The sequence below is a fragment of the Aphis gossypii genome, chromosome 2, assembly GCF_020184175.1.
Source record: "Aphis gossypii isolate Hap1 chromosome 2, ASM2018417v2, whole genome shotgun sequence".
Lineage (NCBI taxonomy): Eukaryota > Metazoa > Arthropoda > Insecta > Hemiptera > Aphididae > Aphis > Aphis gossypii.
Genome location: NC_065531.1, coordinates 66,417,053 through 66,431,264, shown reverse-complemented (window position 1 = coordinate 66,431,264; position 14,212 = coordinate 66,417,053). Strand labels below are relative to the sequence as shown.

At 21.5% G+C, this 14,212-nt stretch overlaps 1 protein-coding gene across 49 annotated transcripts in view; it reads right to left on the bottom strand.

Annotated features, from left to right (window-relative positions):
• Nucleotides 1-741: 741 nt before the first annotated feature.
• The window catches only part of LOC114126998 (bifunctional heparan sulfate N-deacetylase/N-sulfotransferase), a 99,091-nt gene continuing 85,620 nt past the window's right edge, over nucleotides 742-14,212 (bottom strand). For 19 of the 49 annotated variants that reach the window (XR_007603974.1, XR_007603970.1, XR_007603979.1 and 16 more), the window contains 2 exons: nucleotides 10,843-10,968; nucleotides 9,229-9,283 (listed from right to left, as the gene is read on the bottom strand). The gene's annotated coding sequence lies outside the window, so the exon portion shown is untranslated. Of the gene's footprint in view, nucleotides 800-4,066; nucleotides 4,194-5,765; nucleotides 5,892-7,460; nucleotides 7,588-9,228; nucleotides 9,284-9,446; nucleotides 9,545-10,842; nucleotides 10,969-11,133; nucleotides 11,232-12,824; nucleotides 12,923-14,212 lie in introns of those variants that run through there. The other 30 variants (XR_007603997.1, XR_007603992.1, XR_007603998.1 and 27 more) reach the window with 20 other exon arrangements.

Here is a 14,212-nt window from a genome sequence, read left to right as displayed (position 1 = left end):
TAGTTCTAAAATAGAACATAAGATTGATCATTTTAACTTTGTACAATTTTTGTGCAGGGTTTATTTTATTTATAATGTTAATTGACTTATAATTAGATTAAAAATAAAAGTTGATTTAATTTTAAAAATGCAAGTTTTTTGCCTTCATACAACGTAAAATCTTTTATTACAAAACAAATTTGTTTGAAAAAATGTTTTATTTATATAATGCAATGATTTTATTATATTTTTTAATTATTAAATATTATTTTTTCATATGTGATACTTGTGTTAAAACTTATCATGATTTCACATAAGCATTTTAATAAACGTTTAAACCAAATAATATAACATTATGTTCATTTCATTGACAGAATAAGAAAGTGAAATCCAATGTCTTTAAACAATTCAAAGTTTAGTGTCATTTATTTCAATGAATCCAGTAAAGAGGACAATAATGAAAAATATTGAACTATAAAAAGACAATTATTTGATTACTTAACAAGCGCTTAATCATATTGGTTTGGTGTTTTCTACTTTTTTCATAATATAGTCTAATTTTAGTATAATAATTTTTTTTCTTTTATTGTTTTATATTAAACAAAATTTAATTTAAAATAATATTTTATCATTGAATATAGTTCACATTCTTTCACTACTTATTATATTTAATTTTAGTTCAAATAATATTACTATTTGGATGTTTATTCCTTGTCTTGTAGGTTTTTGTTTCTTTTTGACGTGTTTGTTCAATGAACTGTAGTCTTGGACGATTTTGTTAAGAGAAGTTTACTCAGATCCAGGTAGTGGAACTGTCATTCTGGAAAAGTCAATATTGTATTTCATTAGAATGAAGAATCAAATAAGTGCATGGAAAAATAATTATTGATGAGTGCATTAAACATACGTTTACTATTCATTAGCCAAAATATTCGGTTTTGTTATTATTAAGTTTTAACATATAATTATAAGCTTTCACCTACTTTCTTTAAAGCAGGTGGCGTTTTGTTTTAAATTAGTAAGTCAGCATTGGGCATTGGCACATTTTTCGTTTTTTATTACAATCCTTTAGGATTACCTACTAACAACCATATTATATAAGTATAAAATATTTTATTTATATAATGAACTGATAAGATTTATATTTTGCATTGATTTTATTATATTTTTTAATTATTCAATATTATTTTTTCATAAGTAATACTTATATTAAATCTTATCATGATTTGACGTAAACATTTTAATTAATCTTTTAATTAAATACTATAACATTACGATATGTTTTGTTCATTTAATCGACAGAAGCAAGAAGTGAAACCCCATTTTTTTTAATCAATTAAAGGTTTTGTGAAAATAATTTCAATTGATCCATTTGAGATGAAAATTAAAAAAAAAATATTATACTATAAAAGAAAATCATTCATTTCCTTGACTGATTCGATGGTTCAACTCAAAAATGTTACAATATGGCATAACTTAGATACAATTTCATTTTAATAATTCCATGAATTAAACATAATGTACTTATAGAAATAAAATAATTGTATTAATGATTACATTTAATATAAACTGATTTAGAATATTAGACCAAATTATATCTAACCCTTACTATGTATTTATTATTTAATTTTACTAAATTCAATGTAGTGTTTAATGAATGTTATTTATTTTATAATATGAATTCATTCATTTTGATTTTTATAATTAAGAGACATTCCTACACTAGTTCTAAAATAGAACATAAGATTGATCATTTTAACTTTGTACAATTTTTGTGCAGGGTTTATTTTATTTATAATGTTAATTGACTTATAATTAGATTAAAAATAAAAGTTGATTTAATTTTAAAAATGCAAGTTTTTTGCCTTCATACAACGTAAAATCTTTTATTACAAAACAAATTTGTTTGAAAAAATGTTTTATTTATATAATGCAATGATTTTATTATATTTTTAATTATTAAATATTATTTTTTCATATGTGATACTTGTGTTAAAACTTATCATGATTTCACATAAGCATTTTAATAAACGTTTAAACCAAATAATATAACATTATGTTCATTTCATTGACAGAATAAGAAAGTGAAATCCAATGTCTTTAAACAATTCAAAGTTTAGTGTCATTTATTTCAATGAATCCAGTAAAGAGGACAATAATGAAAAATATTGAACTATAAAAAGACAATTATTTGATTACTTAACAGCGCTTAATCATATTGGTTTGGTGTTTTCTACTTTTTTCATAATATAGTCTAATTTTAGTATAATAATTTTTTTTCTTATTGTTTTATATTAAACAAAATTTAATTTAAAATAATATTTTATCATTGAATATAGTTCACATTCTTTCACTACTTATTATATTTAATTTTAGTTCAAATAATATTACTATTTGGATGTTTATTCCTTGTCTTGTAGGTTTTTGTTTCTTTTTGACGTGTTTGTTCAATGAACTGTAGTCTTGGACGATTTTGTTAAGAGAAGTTTACTCAGATCCAGGTAGTGGAACTTCATTCTGGAAAAGTCAATATTGTATTTCATTAGAATGAAGAATCAAATAAGTGCATGGAAAAATATTATTGATGAGTGCATTAAACATACGTTTACTATTCATTAGCCAAAATATTCGGTTTTGTTATTATTAAGTTTTAACATATAATTATAAGCTTTCACCTACTTTCTTTAAAGCAGGTGGCGTTTTGTTTGTTTTAATTAGTAAGTCAGCATTGGGCATTGGCACATTTTTCGTTTTTTATTACAATCCTTTAGGATTACCTACTAACAACCATATTATATAAGTATAAAATATTTTATTTATATAATGAACTGATAAGATTTATATTTTGCATGATTTTATTATATTTTTTAATTATTCAATATTATTTTTTCATAAGTAATACTTATATTAAATCTTATCATGATTTGACGTAAACATTTTAATTAATCTTTTAATTAAATACTATAACATTACGATATGTTTTATGTTCATTTAATCGACAGAAGCAAGAAGTGAAACCCCATTTTTTTTAATCAATTAAAGGTTTTGTGAAAATAATTTCAATTGATCCATTTGAGATGAAAATTAAAAACTATTATACTATAAAAAGAAAATCATTCATTTCCTTGACTGATTCGATGGTTCAACTCAAAAATGTTACAATATGGCATAACTTAGATACAATTTCATTTTAATAATTCCATGAATTAAACATAATGTACTTATAGAAATAAAATAATTGTATTAATGATTACATTTAATATAAACTGATTTAGAATATTAGACCAAATTATATCTAACCCTTACTATGTATTTATTATTTAATTTTACTAAATTCAATGTAGTGTTTAATGAATGTTATTTATTTTATAATATGAATTCATTCATTTTGATTTTTATAATTAAGAGACATTCCTACACTAGTTCTAAAATAGAACATAAGATTGATCATTTTAACTTTGTACAATTTTTGTGCAGGGTTTATTTTATTTATAATGTTAATTGACTTATAATTAGATTAAAAATAAAAGTTGATTTAATTTTAAAAATGCAAGTTTTTTGCCTTCATACAACGTAAACTTTTATTACAAAACAAATTTGTTTGAAAAAATGTTTTATTTATATAATGCAATGATTTTATTATATTTTTTAATTATTAAATTATTTTTTCATATGTGATACTTGTGTTAAAACTTATCATGATTTCACATAAGCATTTTAATAAACGTTTAAACCAAATAATATAACATTATGTTCATTTCATTGACAGAATAAGAAAGTGAAATCCAATGTCTTTAAACAATTCAAAGTTTAGTGTCATTTATTTCAATGAATCCAGTAAAGAGGACAATAATGAAAAATATTGAACTATAAAAAGACAATTATTTGATTACTTAACCAGCGCTTAATCATATTGGTTTGGTGTTTTCTACTTTTTTCATAATATAGTCTAATTTTAGTATAATAATTTTTTTTCTTTTATTGTTTTATATTAACAAAATTTAATTTAAAATAATATTTTATCATTGAATATAGTTCACATTCTTTCACTACTTATTATATTTAACTTTAGTTCAAATAATATTACTATTTAGATGTTTATTCCTTGTCTTGTAGGTTTTTGTTTCTTTTTGACGTGTTTGTTCAATGAACTGTAGTCTTGGACGATTTTGTTAAGAGAAGTTTACTCAGATCCAGGTAGTGGAACTGTCATTCTGGAAAAGTCAATATTGTATTTCATTAGAATGAAGAATCAAATAAGTGCATGGAAAAATAATTATTGATGAGTGCATTAAACATACGTTTACTATTCATTAGCCAAAATATTCGGTTTTGTTATTATTAAGTTTTAACATATAATTATAAGCTTTCACCTACTTTCTTTAAAGCAGGTGGCGTTTTGTTTTAAATTAGTAAGTCAGCATTGGGCATTGGCACATTTTTCGTTTTTTATTACAATCCTTTAGGATTACCTACTAACAACCATATTATATAAGTATAAAATATTTTATTTATATAATGAACTGATAAGATTTATATTTTGCATTGATTTTATTATATTTTTTAATTATTCAATATTATTTTTTCATAAGTAATACTTATATTAAATCTTATCATGATTTGACGTAAACATTTTAATTAATCTTTTAATTAAATACTATAACATTACGATATGTTTTATGTTCATTTAATCGACAGAAGCAAGAAGTGAAACCCCATTTTTTTTAATCAATTAAAGGTTTTGTGAAAATAATTTCAATTGATCCATTTGAGATGAAAATTAAAAACTATTATACTATAAAAAGAAAATCATTCATTTCCTTGACTGATTCGATGGTTCAACTCAAAAATGTTACAATATGGCATAACTTAGATACAATTTCATTTTAATAATTCCATGAATTAAACATAATGTACTTATAGAAATAAAATAATTGTATTAATGATTACATTTAATATAAACTGATTTAGAATATTAGACCAAATTATATCTAACCCTTACTATGTATTTATTATTTAATTTTACTAAATTCAATGTAGTGTTTAATGAATGTTTTTATTTTATAATATGAATTCATTCATTTTGATTTTTATAATTAAGAGACATTCCTACACTAGTTCTAAAATAGAACATAAGATTGATCATTTTAACTTTGTACATTTTTGTGCAGGGTTTATTTTATTTATAATGTTAATTGACTTATAATTAGATTAAAAATAAAAGTTGATTTAATTTTAAAAATGCAAGTTTTTTGCCTTCATACAACGTAAAATCTTTTATTACAAAACAAATTTGTTTGAAAAAATGTTTTATTTATATAATGCAATGATTTTATTATATTTTTTAATTATTAAATATTATTTTTTCATATGTGATACTTGTGTTAAAACTTATCATGATTTCACATAAGCATTTTAATAAACGTTCAAACCAAATAATATAACATTATGTTCATTTCATTGACAGAATAAGAAAGTGAAATCCAATGTCTTTAAACAATTCAAAGTTTAGTGTCATTTATTTCAATGAATCCAGTAAAGAGGACAATAATGAAAAATATTGAACTATAAAAAGACAATTATTTGATTACTTAACCAGCGCTTAATCATATTGGTTTGGTGTTTTCTACTTTTTTCATAATATAGTCTAATTTTAGTATAATAATTTTTTTTCTTTTATTGTTTTATATTAAACAAAATTTAATTTAAAATAATATTTTATCATTGAATATAGTTCACATTCTTTCACTACTTATTATATTTAATTTTAGTTCAAATAATATTACTATTTGGATGTTTATTCTTGTCTTGTAGGTTTTTGTTTCTTTTTGACGTGTTTGTTCAATGAACTGTAGTCTTGGACGATTTTGTTAAGAGAAGTTTACTCAGATCCAGGTAGTGGAACTGTCATTCTGGAAAAGTCAATATTGTATTTCATTAGAATGAAGAATCAAATAAGTGCATGGAAAAATAATTATTGATGAGTGCATTAAACATACGTTTACTATTCATTAGCCAAAATATTCGGTTTTGTTATTATTAAGTTTTAACATATAATTATAAGCTTTCACCTACTTTCTTTAAAGCAGGTGGCGTTTTGTTTTAAATTAGTAGTCAGCATTGGGCATTGGCACATTTTTCGTTTTTTATTACAATCCTTTAGGATTACCTACTAACACCATATTATATAAGTATAAAATATTTTATTTATATAATGAACTGATAAGATTTATATTTTGCATTGATTTTATTATATTTTTTAATTATTCAATATTATTTTTTCATAAGTAATACTTATATTAAATCTTATCATGATTTGACGTAAACATTTTAATTAATCTTTTAATTAAATACTATAACATTACGATATGTTTTATGTTCATTTAATCGACAGAAGCAAGAAGTGAAACCCCATTTTTTTTAATCAATTAAAGGTTTTGTGAAAATAATTTCAATTGATCCATTTGAGATGAAAATTAAAAACTATTATACTATAAAAGAAAATCATTCATTTCCTTGACTGATTCGATGGTTCAACTCAAAAATGTTACAATATGGCATAACTTAGATACAATTTCATTTTAATAATTCCATGAATTAAACATAATGTACTTATAGAAATAAAATAATTGTATTAATGATTACATTTAATATAAACTGATTTAGAATATTAGACCAAATTATATCTAACCCTTACTATGTATTTATTATTTAATTTTACTAAATTCAATGTAGTGTTTAATGAATGTTTTTTATTTTATAATATGAATTCATTCATTTTGATTTTTATAATTAAGAGACATTCCTACACTAGTTCTAAAATAGAACATAAGATTGATCATTTTAACTTTGTACAATTTTTGTGCAGGTTTATTTTATTTATAATGTTAATTGACTTATAATTAGATTAAAAATAAAAGTTGATTTAATTTTAAAAATGCAAGTTTTTTGCCTTCATACAACGTAAAATCTTTTATTACAAAACAAATTTGTTTGAAAAAATGTTTTATTTATATAATGCAATGATTTTATTATATTTTTTAATTATTAAATATTATTTTTTCATATGTGATACTTGTGTTAAAACTTATCATGATTTCACATAAGCATTTTAATAAACGTTTAAACCAAATAATATAACATTATGTTCATTTCATTGACAGAATAAGAAAGTGAAATCCAATGTCTTTAAACAATTCAAAGTTTAGTGTCATTTATTTCAATGAATCCAGTAAAGAGGACAATAATGAAAAATATTGAACTATAAAAAGACAATTATTTGATTACTTAACCAGCGCTTAATCATATTGGTTTGGTGTTTTCTACTTTTTTCATAATATAGTCTAATTTTAGTATAATAATTTTTTTTCTTTTATTGTTTTATATTAAACAAAATTTAATTTAAAATAATTTTTATCATTGAATATAGTTCACATTCTTTCACTACTTATTATATTTAACTTTAGTTCAAATAATATTACTATTTAGATGTTTATTCCTTGTCTTGTAGGTTTTTGTTTCTTTTTGACGTGTTTGTTCAATGAACTGTAGTCTTGGACGATTTTGTTAAGAGAAGTTTACTCAGATCCAGGTAGTGGAACTGTCATTCTGGAAAAGTCAATATTGTATTTCATTAGAATGAAGAATCAAATAAGTGCATGGAAAAATAATTATTGATGAGTGCATTAAACATACGTTTACTATTCATTAGCCAAAATATTCGGTTTTGTTATTATTAAGTTTTAACATATAATTATAAGCTTTCACCTACTTTCTTTAAAGCAGGTGGCGTTTTGTTTTAAATTAGTAAGTCAGCATTGGGCATTGGCACATTTTTCGTTTTTTATTACAATCCTTTAGGATTACCTACTAACAACCATATTATATAAGTATAAAATATTTTATTTATATAATGAACTGATAAGATTTATATTTTGCATTGATTTTATTATATTTTTTAATTATTCAATATTATTTTTTCATAAGTAATACTTATATTAAAACTTATCATGTTTTAACATTAACATTTTAATTAATCTTTAAATCAAATGATATAACATTATGATTATTTTAAGTTCATTTCATCGGCAGAATAATTAGGTGAAATCCAATTTATTTAAACAATAAAAGGTTTAGCGTAAGTAATTTCAATTAATCCATTAGAGATAAAATAAAAACACTATTATACTATAAAAGAAAATCATTCATTTCCTTGACTGATTCGATGGTTCAACTCAAAAATGTTACAATATGGCATAACTTAGATACAATTTCATTTTAATAATTCCATGAATTAAACATAATGTACTTATAGAAATAAAATAATTGTATTAATGATTACATTTAATATAAACTGATTTAGAATATTAGACCAAATTATATCTAACCCTTACTATGTATTTATTATTTAATTTTACTAAATTCAATGTAGTGTTTAATGAATGTTTTTTATTTTATAATATGAATTCATTCATTTTGATTTTTATAATTAAGAGACATTCCTACACTAGTTCTAAAATAGAACATAAGATTGATCATTTTAACTTTGTACAATTTTTGTGCAGGGTTTATTTTATTTATAATGTTAATTGACTTATAATTAGATTAAAAATAAAAGTTGATTTAATTTAAAAATGCAAGTTTTTTGCCTTCATACAACGTAAAATCTTTTATTACAAAACAAATTTGTTTGAAAAAATGTTTTATTTATATAATGCAATGATTTTATTATATTTTTTAATTATTAAATATTATTTTTTCATATGTGATACTTGTGTTAAAACTTATCATGATTTCACATAAGCATTTTAATAAACTTTAAAACAAATAATATAACATTATGTTCATTTCATTGACAGAATAAGAAAGTGAAATCCAATGTCTTTAAACAATTCAAAGTTTAGTGTCATTTATTTCAATGAATCCAGTAAAGAGGACAATAATGAAAAATATTGAACTATAAAAAGACAATTATTTGATTACTTAACCAGCGCTTAATCATATTGGTTTGGTGTTTTCTACTTTTTTCATAATATAGTCTAATTTTAGTATAATAATTTTTTTTCTTTTATTGTTTTATATTAAACAAAATTTAATTTAAAATAATATTTTATCATTGAATATAGTTCACATTCTTTCACTACTTATTATATTTAACTTTAGTTCAAATAATATTACTATTTAGATGTTTATTCCTTGTCTTGTAGGTTTTTGTTTCTTTTTGACGTGTTTGTTCAATGAACTGTAGTCTTGGACGATTTTGTTAAGAGAAGTTTACTCAGATCCAGGTAGTGGAACTGTCATTCTGGAAAAGTCAATATTGTATTTCATTAGAATGAAGAATCAAATAAGTGCATGGAAAAATAATTATTGATGAGTGCATTAAACATACGTTTACTATTCATTAGCCAAAATATTCGGTTTTGTTATTATTAAGTTTTAACATATAATTATAAGCTTTCACCTACTTTCTTTAAAGCAGGTGGCGTTTTGTTTTAAATTAGTAAGTCAGCATTGGGCATTGGCACATTTTTCGTTTTTTATTACAATCCTTTAGGATTACCTACTAACAACCATATTATATAAGTATAAAATATTTTATTTATATAATGAACTGATAAGATTTATATTTTGCATTGATTTTATTATATTTTTTAATTATTCAATATTATTTTTTCATAAGTAATACTTATATTAAATCTTATCATGATTTGACGTAAACATTTTAATTAAATACTATAACATTACGATATGTTTTATGTTCATTTAATCGACAGAAGCAAGAAGTGAAACCCCATTTTTTTTAATCAATTAAAGGTTTTGTGAAAATAATTTCAATTGATCCATTTGAGATAAAAATTAAAAATACTTTTATACTATAAAAAGAAAATCATTCATTTCCTTGACTGATTCGATGGTTCAACTCAAAAATGTTACAATATGGCATAACTTAGATACAATCATTTTAATAATTCCATGAATTAAACATAATGTACTTATAGAAATAACATAATTGCATTAATGATTACATTTAATATAAACTGATTTAGAATATTAGACCAAATTATATCTAACCCTTACTATGTATTTATTATTTAATTTTACTAAATTCAATGTAGTGTTTAATGAATGTTTTTTATTTTATAATATGAATTCATTCATTTTGATTTTTTAATTAAGAGACATTCCTACACTAGTTCTAAAATAGAACATAAGATTGATCATTTTAACTTTGTACAATTTTTGTGCAGGGTTTATTTTATTTATAATGTTAATTGACTTATAATTAGATTAAAAATAAAAGTTGATTTAATTTTAAAAATGCAAGTTTTTTGCCTTCATACAACGTAAAATCTTTTATTACAAAACAAATTTGTTTGAAAAAATTTTTATTTATATAATGCAATGATTTTATTATATTTTTTAATTATTAAATATTATTTTTTCATATGTGATACTTGTGTTAAAACTTATCATGATTTCACATAAGCATTTTAATAAACGTTTAAACCAAATAATATAACATTATGTTCATTTCATTGACAGAATAAGAAAGTGAAATCCAATGTCTTTAAACAATTCAAAGTTTAGTGTCATTTATTTCAATGAATCCAGTAAAGAGGACAATAATGAAAAATATTGAACTATAAAAAGACAATTATTTGATTACTTAACCAGCGCTTAATCATATTGGTTTGGTGTGTTCTACTTTTTTCATAATATAGTCTAATTTTAGTATAATAATTTTTTTCTTTTATTGTTTTATATTAAACAAAATTCAATTTAAAATAATATTTTATCATTGAATATAGTTCACATTCTTTCACTACTTATTATATTTAATTTTAGTTCAAATAATATTACTATTTGGATGTTTATTCCTTGTCTTGTAGGTTTTGTTTCTTTTTGACGTGTTTGTTCAATGAACTGTAGTCTTGGACGATTTTGTTAAGAGAAGTTTACTCAGATCCAGGTAGTGGAACTGTCATTCTGGAAAAGTCAATATTGTATTTCATTAGAATGAAGAATCAAATAAGTGCATGGAAAAATAATTATTGATGAGTGCATTAAACATACGTTTACTATTCATTAGCCAAAATTCGGTCGGTTTTGTTATTATTAAGTTTTAACATATAATTATAAGCTTTCACCTACTTTCTTTAAAGCAGGTGGCGTTTTGTTTTAAATTAGTAAGTCAGCATTGGGCATTGGCACATTTTTCGTTTTTTATTACAATCCTTTAGGATTACCTACTAACAACCATATTATATATATAAAATATTTTATTTATATAATGAACTGATAAGATTTATATTTTGCATTGATTTTATTATATTTTTTAATTATCAATATTATTTTTTCATAAGTAATACTTATATTAAATCTTATCATGATTTGACGTAAACATTTTAATTAATCTTTTAATTAAATACTATAACATTACGATATGTTTTATGTTCATTTAATCGACAGAAGAAGCAAGAAGTGAAACCCCATTTTTTTTAATCAATTAAAGGTTTTGTGAAAATAATTTCAATTGATCCATTTGAGATGAAAATTAAAAACTATTATACTATAAAAAGAAAATCATTCATTTCCTTGACTGATTCGATGGTTCAACTCAAAAATGTTACAATATGGCATAACTTAGATACAATATCATTTTAATAATTCCATGAATTAAACATAATGTACTTATAGAAATAAAATAATTGTATTAATGATTACATTTAATATAAACTGATTTAGAATATTAGACCAAATTATATCTAACCCTTACTATGTATTTATTATTTAATTTTACTAAATTCAATGTAGTGTTTAATGAATGTTTTTTATTTTATAATATGAATTCATTCATTTTGATTTTTATAATTAAGAGACATTCCTACACTAGTTCTAAAATAGAACATAAGATTGATCATTTTAACTTTGTACAATTTTTGTGCAGGTTTATTTTATTTATAATGTTAATTGACTTATAATTAGATAAAAATAAAAGTTGATTTAATTTTAAAAATGCAAGTTTTTTGCCTTCATACAACGTAAAATCTTTTATTACAAAACAAATTTGTTTGAAAAAATGTTTTATTTATATAATGCAATGATTTTATTATATTTTTTAATTATTAAATATTATTTTTTCATATGTGATACTTGTGTTAAAACTTATCATGATTTCACATAAGCATTTTAATAAACGTTCAAACCAAATAATATAACATTATGTTCATTTCATTGACAGAATAAGAAAGTGAAATCCAATGTCTTTAAACAATTCAAAGTTTAGTGTCATTTATTTCAATGAATCCAGTAAAGAGGACAATAATGAAAAATATTGAACTATAAAAAGACAATTATTTGATTACTTAACCAGCGCTTAATCATATTGGTTTGGTGTTTTCTACTTTTTTCATAATATAGTCTAATTTTAGTATAATATTTTGGTTCTTTTATAGTTTTACATTAAATAGCATTTAATTTTCAAATAATATTTTATCATTGAATATAGTTCACATTCTTTCACTACTTATTATATTTAACTTTAGTTCAAATAATATTACTATTTAGATGTTTATTCCTTGTCTTGTAGGTTTTTGTTCCTTTTTGACGTGTCTCTTCAAAGAACAATAGTCTTGGACGATTTTGTTTAGATAATTCAGATCCAGATAGTGGAATTTGCATTCTGGAATAGTTAATACTGTATTTTATTAGTATGAAGAGTCAAATAAGTGCATGGAAAAATTATTATTGATGAGTTCATTAAACATACGTCTACTAGTAAGTAGCCAAAATGATCGATAATGTTACTATTAAGGTTTAACATATTTTAAGCTTTCACCTACTTTCTTTAAAGCAGGTGGCGTTTTGTTTTAAATTAGTAAGTCAGCATTGGGCATTGGCACATTTTTCGTTTTTTATTACAATCCTTTAGGATTACCTACTAACAACCATATTATATAAGTATAAAATATTTTATTTATATAATGAACTGATAAGATTTATATTTTGCATTGATTTTATTATATTTTTTAATTATTCAATATTATTTTTTCATAAGTAATACTTATATTATTCTTATCATGATTTGACGTAAACATTTTAATTAATCTTTTAATTAAATACTATAACATTACGATATGTTTTATGTTCATTTAATCGACAGAAGCAAGAAGTGAAACCCCATTTTTTTTAATCAATTAAAGGTTTTGTGAAAATAATTTCAATTGATCCATTTGAGATGAAAATTAAAAACTATTATACTATAAAAAGAAAATCATTCATTTCCTTGACTGATTCGATGGTTCAACTCAAAAATGTTACAATATGGCATAACTTAGATACAATTTCATTTTAATAATTCCATGAATTAAACATAATGTACTTATAGAAATAAAATAATTGTATTAATGATTACATTTAATATAAACTGATTTAGAATATTAGACCAAATTATATCTAACCCTTACTATGTATTTATTATTTAATTTTACTAAATTCAATGTAGTGTTTAATGAATGTTATTTATTTTATAATATGAATTCATTCATTTTGATTTTTATAATTAAGAGACATTCCTACACTAGTTCTAAAATAGAACATAAGATTGATCATTTTAACTTTGTACAATTTTTGTGCAGGGTTTATTTTATTTATAATGTTAATTGACTTATAATTAGATTAAAAATAAAAGTTGATTTAATTTTAAAAATGCAAGTTTTTTGCCTTCATACAACGTAAAATCTTTTATTACAAAACAATTTGTTTGAAAAAATGTTTTATTTATATAATGCAATGATTTTATTATATTTTTTAATTATTAAATATTATTTTTTCATATGTGATACTTGTGTTAAAACTTATCATGATTTCACATAAGCATTTTAATAAACGTTCAAACCAAATAATATAACATTATGTTCATTTCATTGACAGAATAAGAAAGTGAAATCCAATGTCTTTAAACAATTCAAAGTTTAGTGTCATTTATTTCAATGAATCCAGTAAAGAGGACAATAATGAAAAATATGAACTATAAAAAGACAATTATTTGATTACTTACCAGCGCTTAATCATATTGGTTTGGTGTTTTCTACTTTTTTCATAATATAGTCTAATTTTAGTATAATAATTTTTTTTCTTTTATTGTTTTATATTAAACAAAATTTAATTTAAAATAATATTTTATCATTGAATATAGTTCACATTCTTTCACTACTTATTATATTTAACT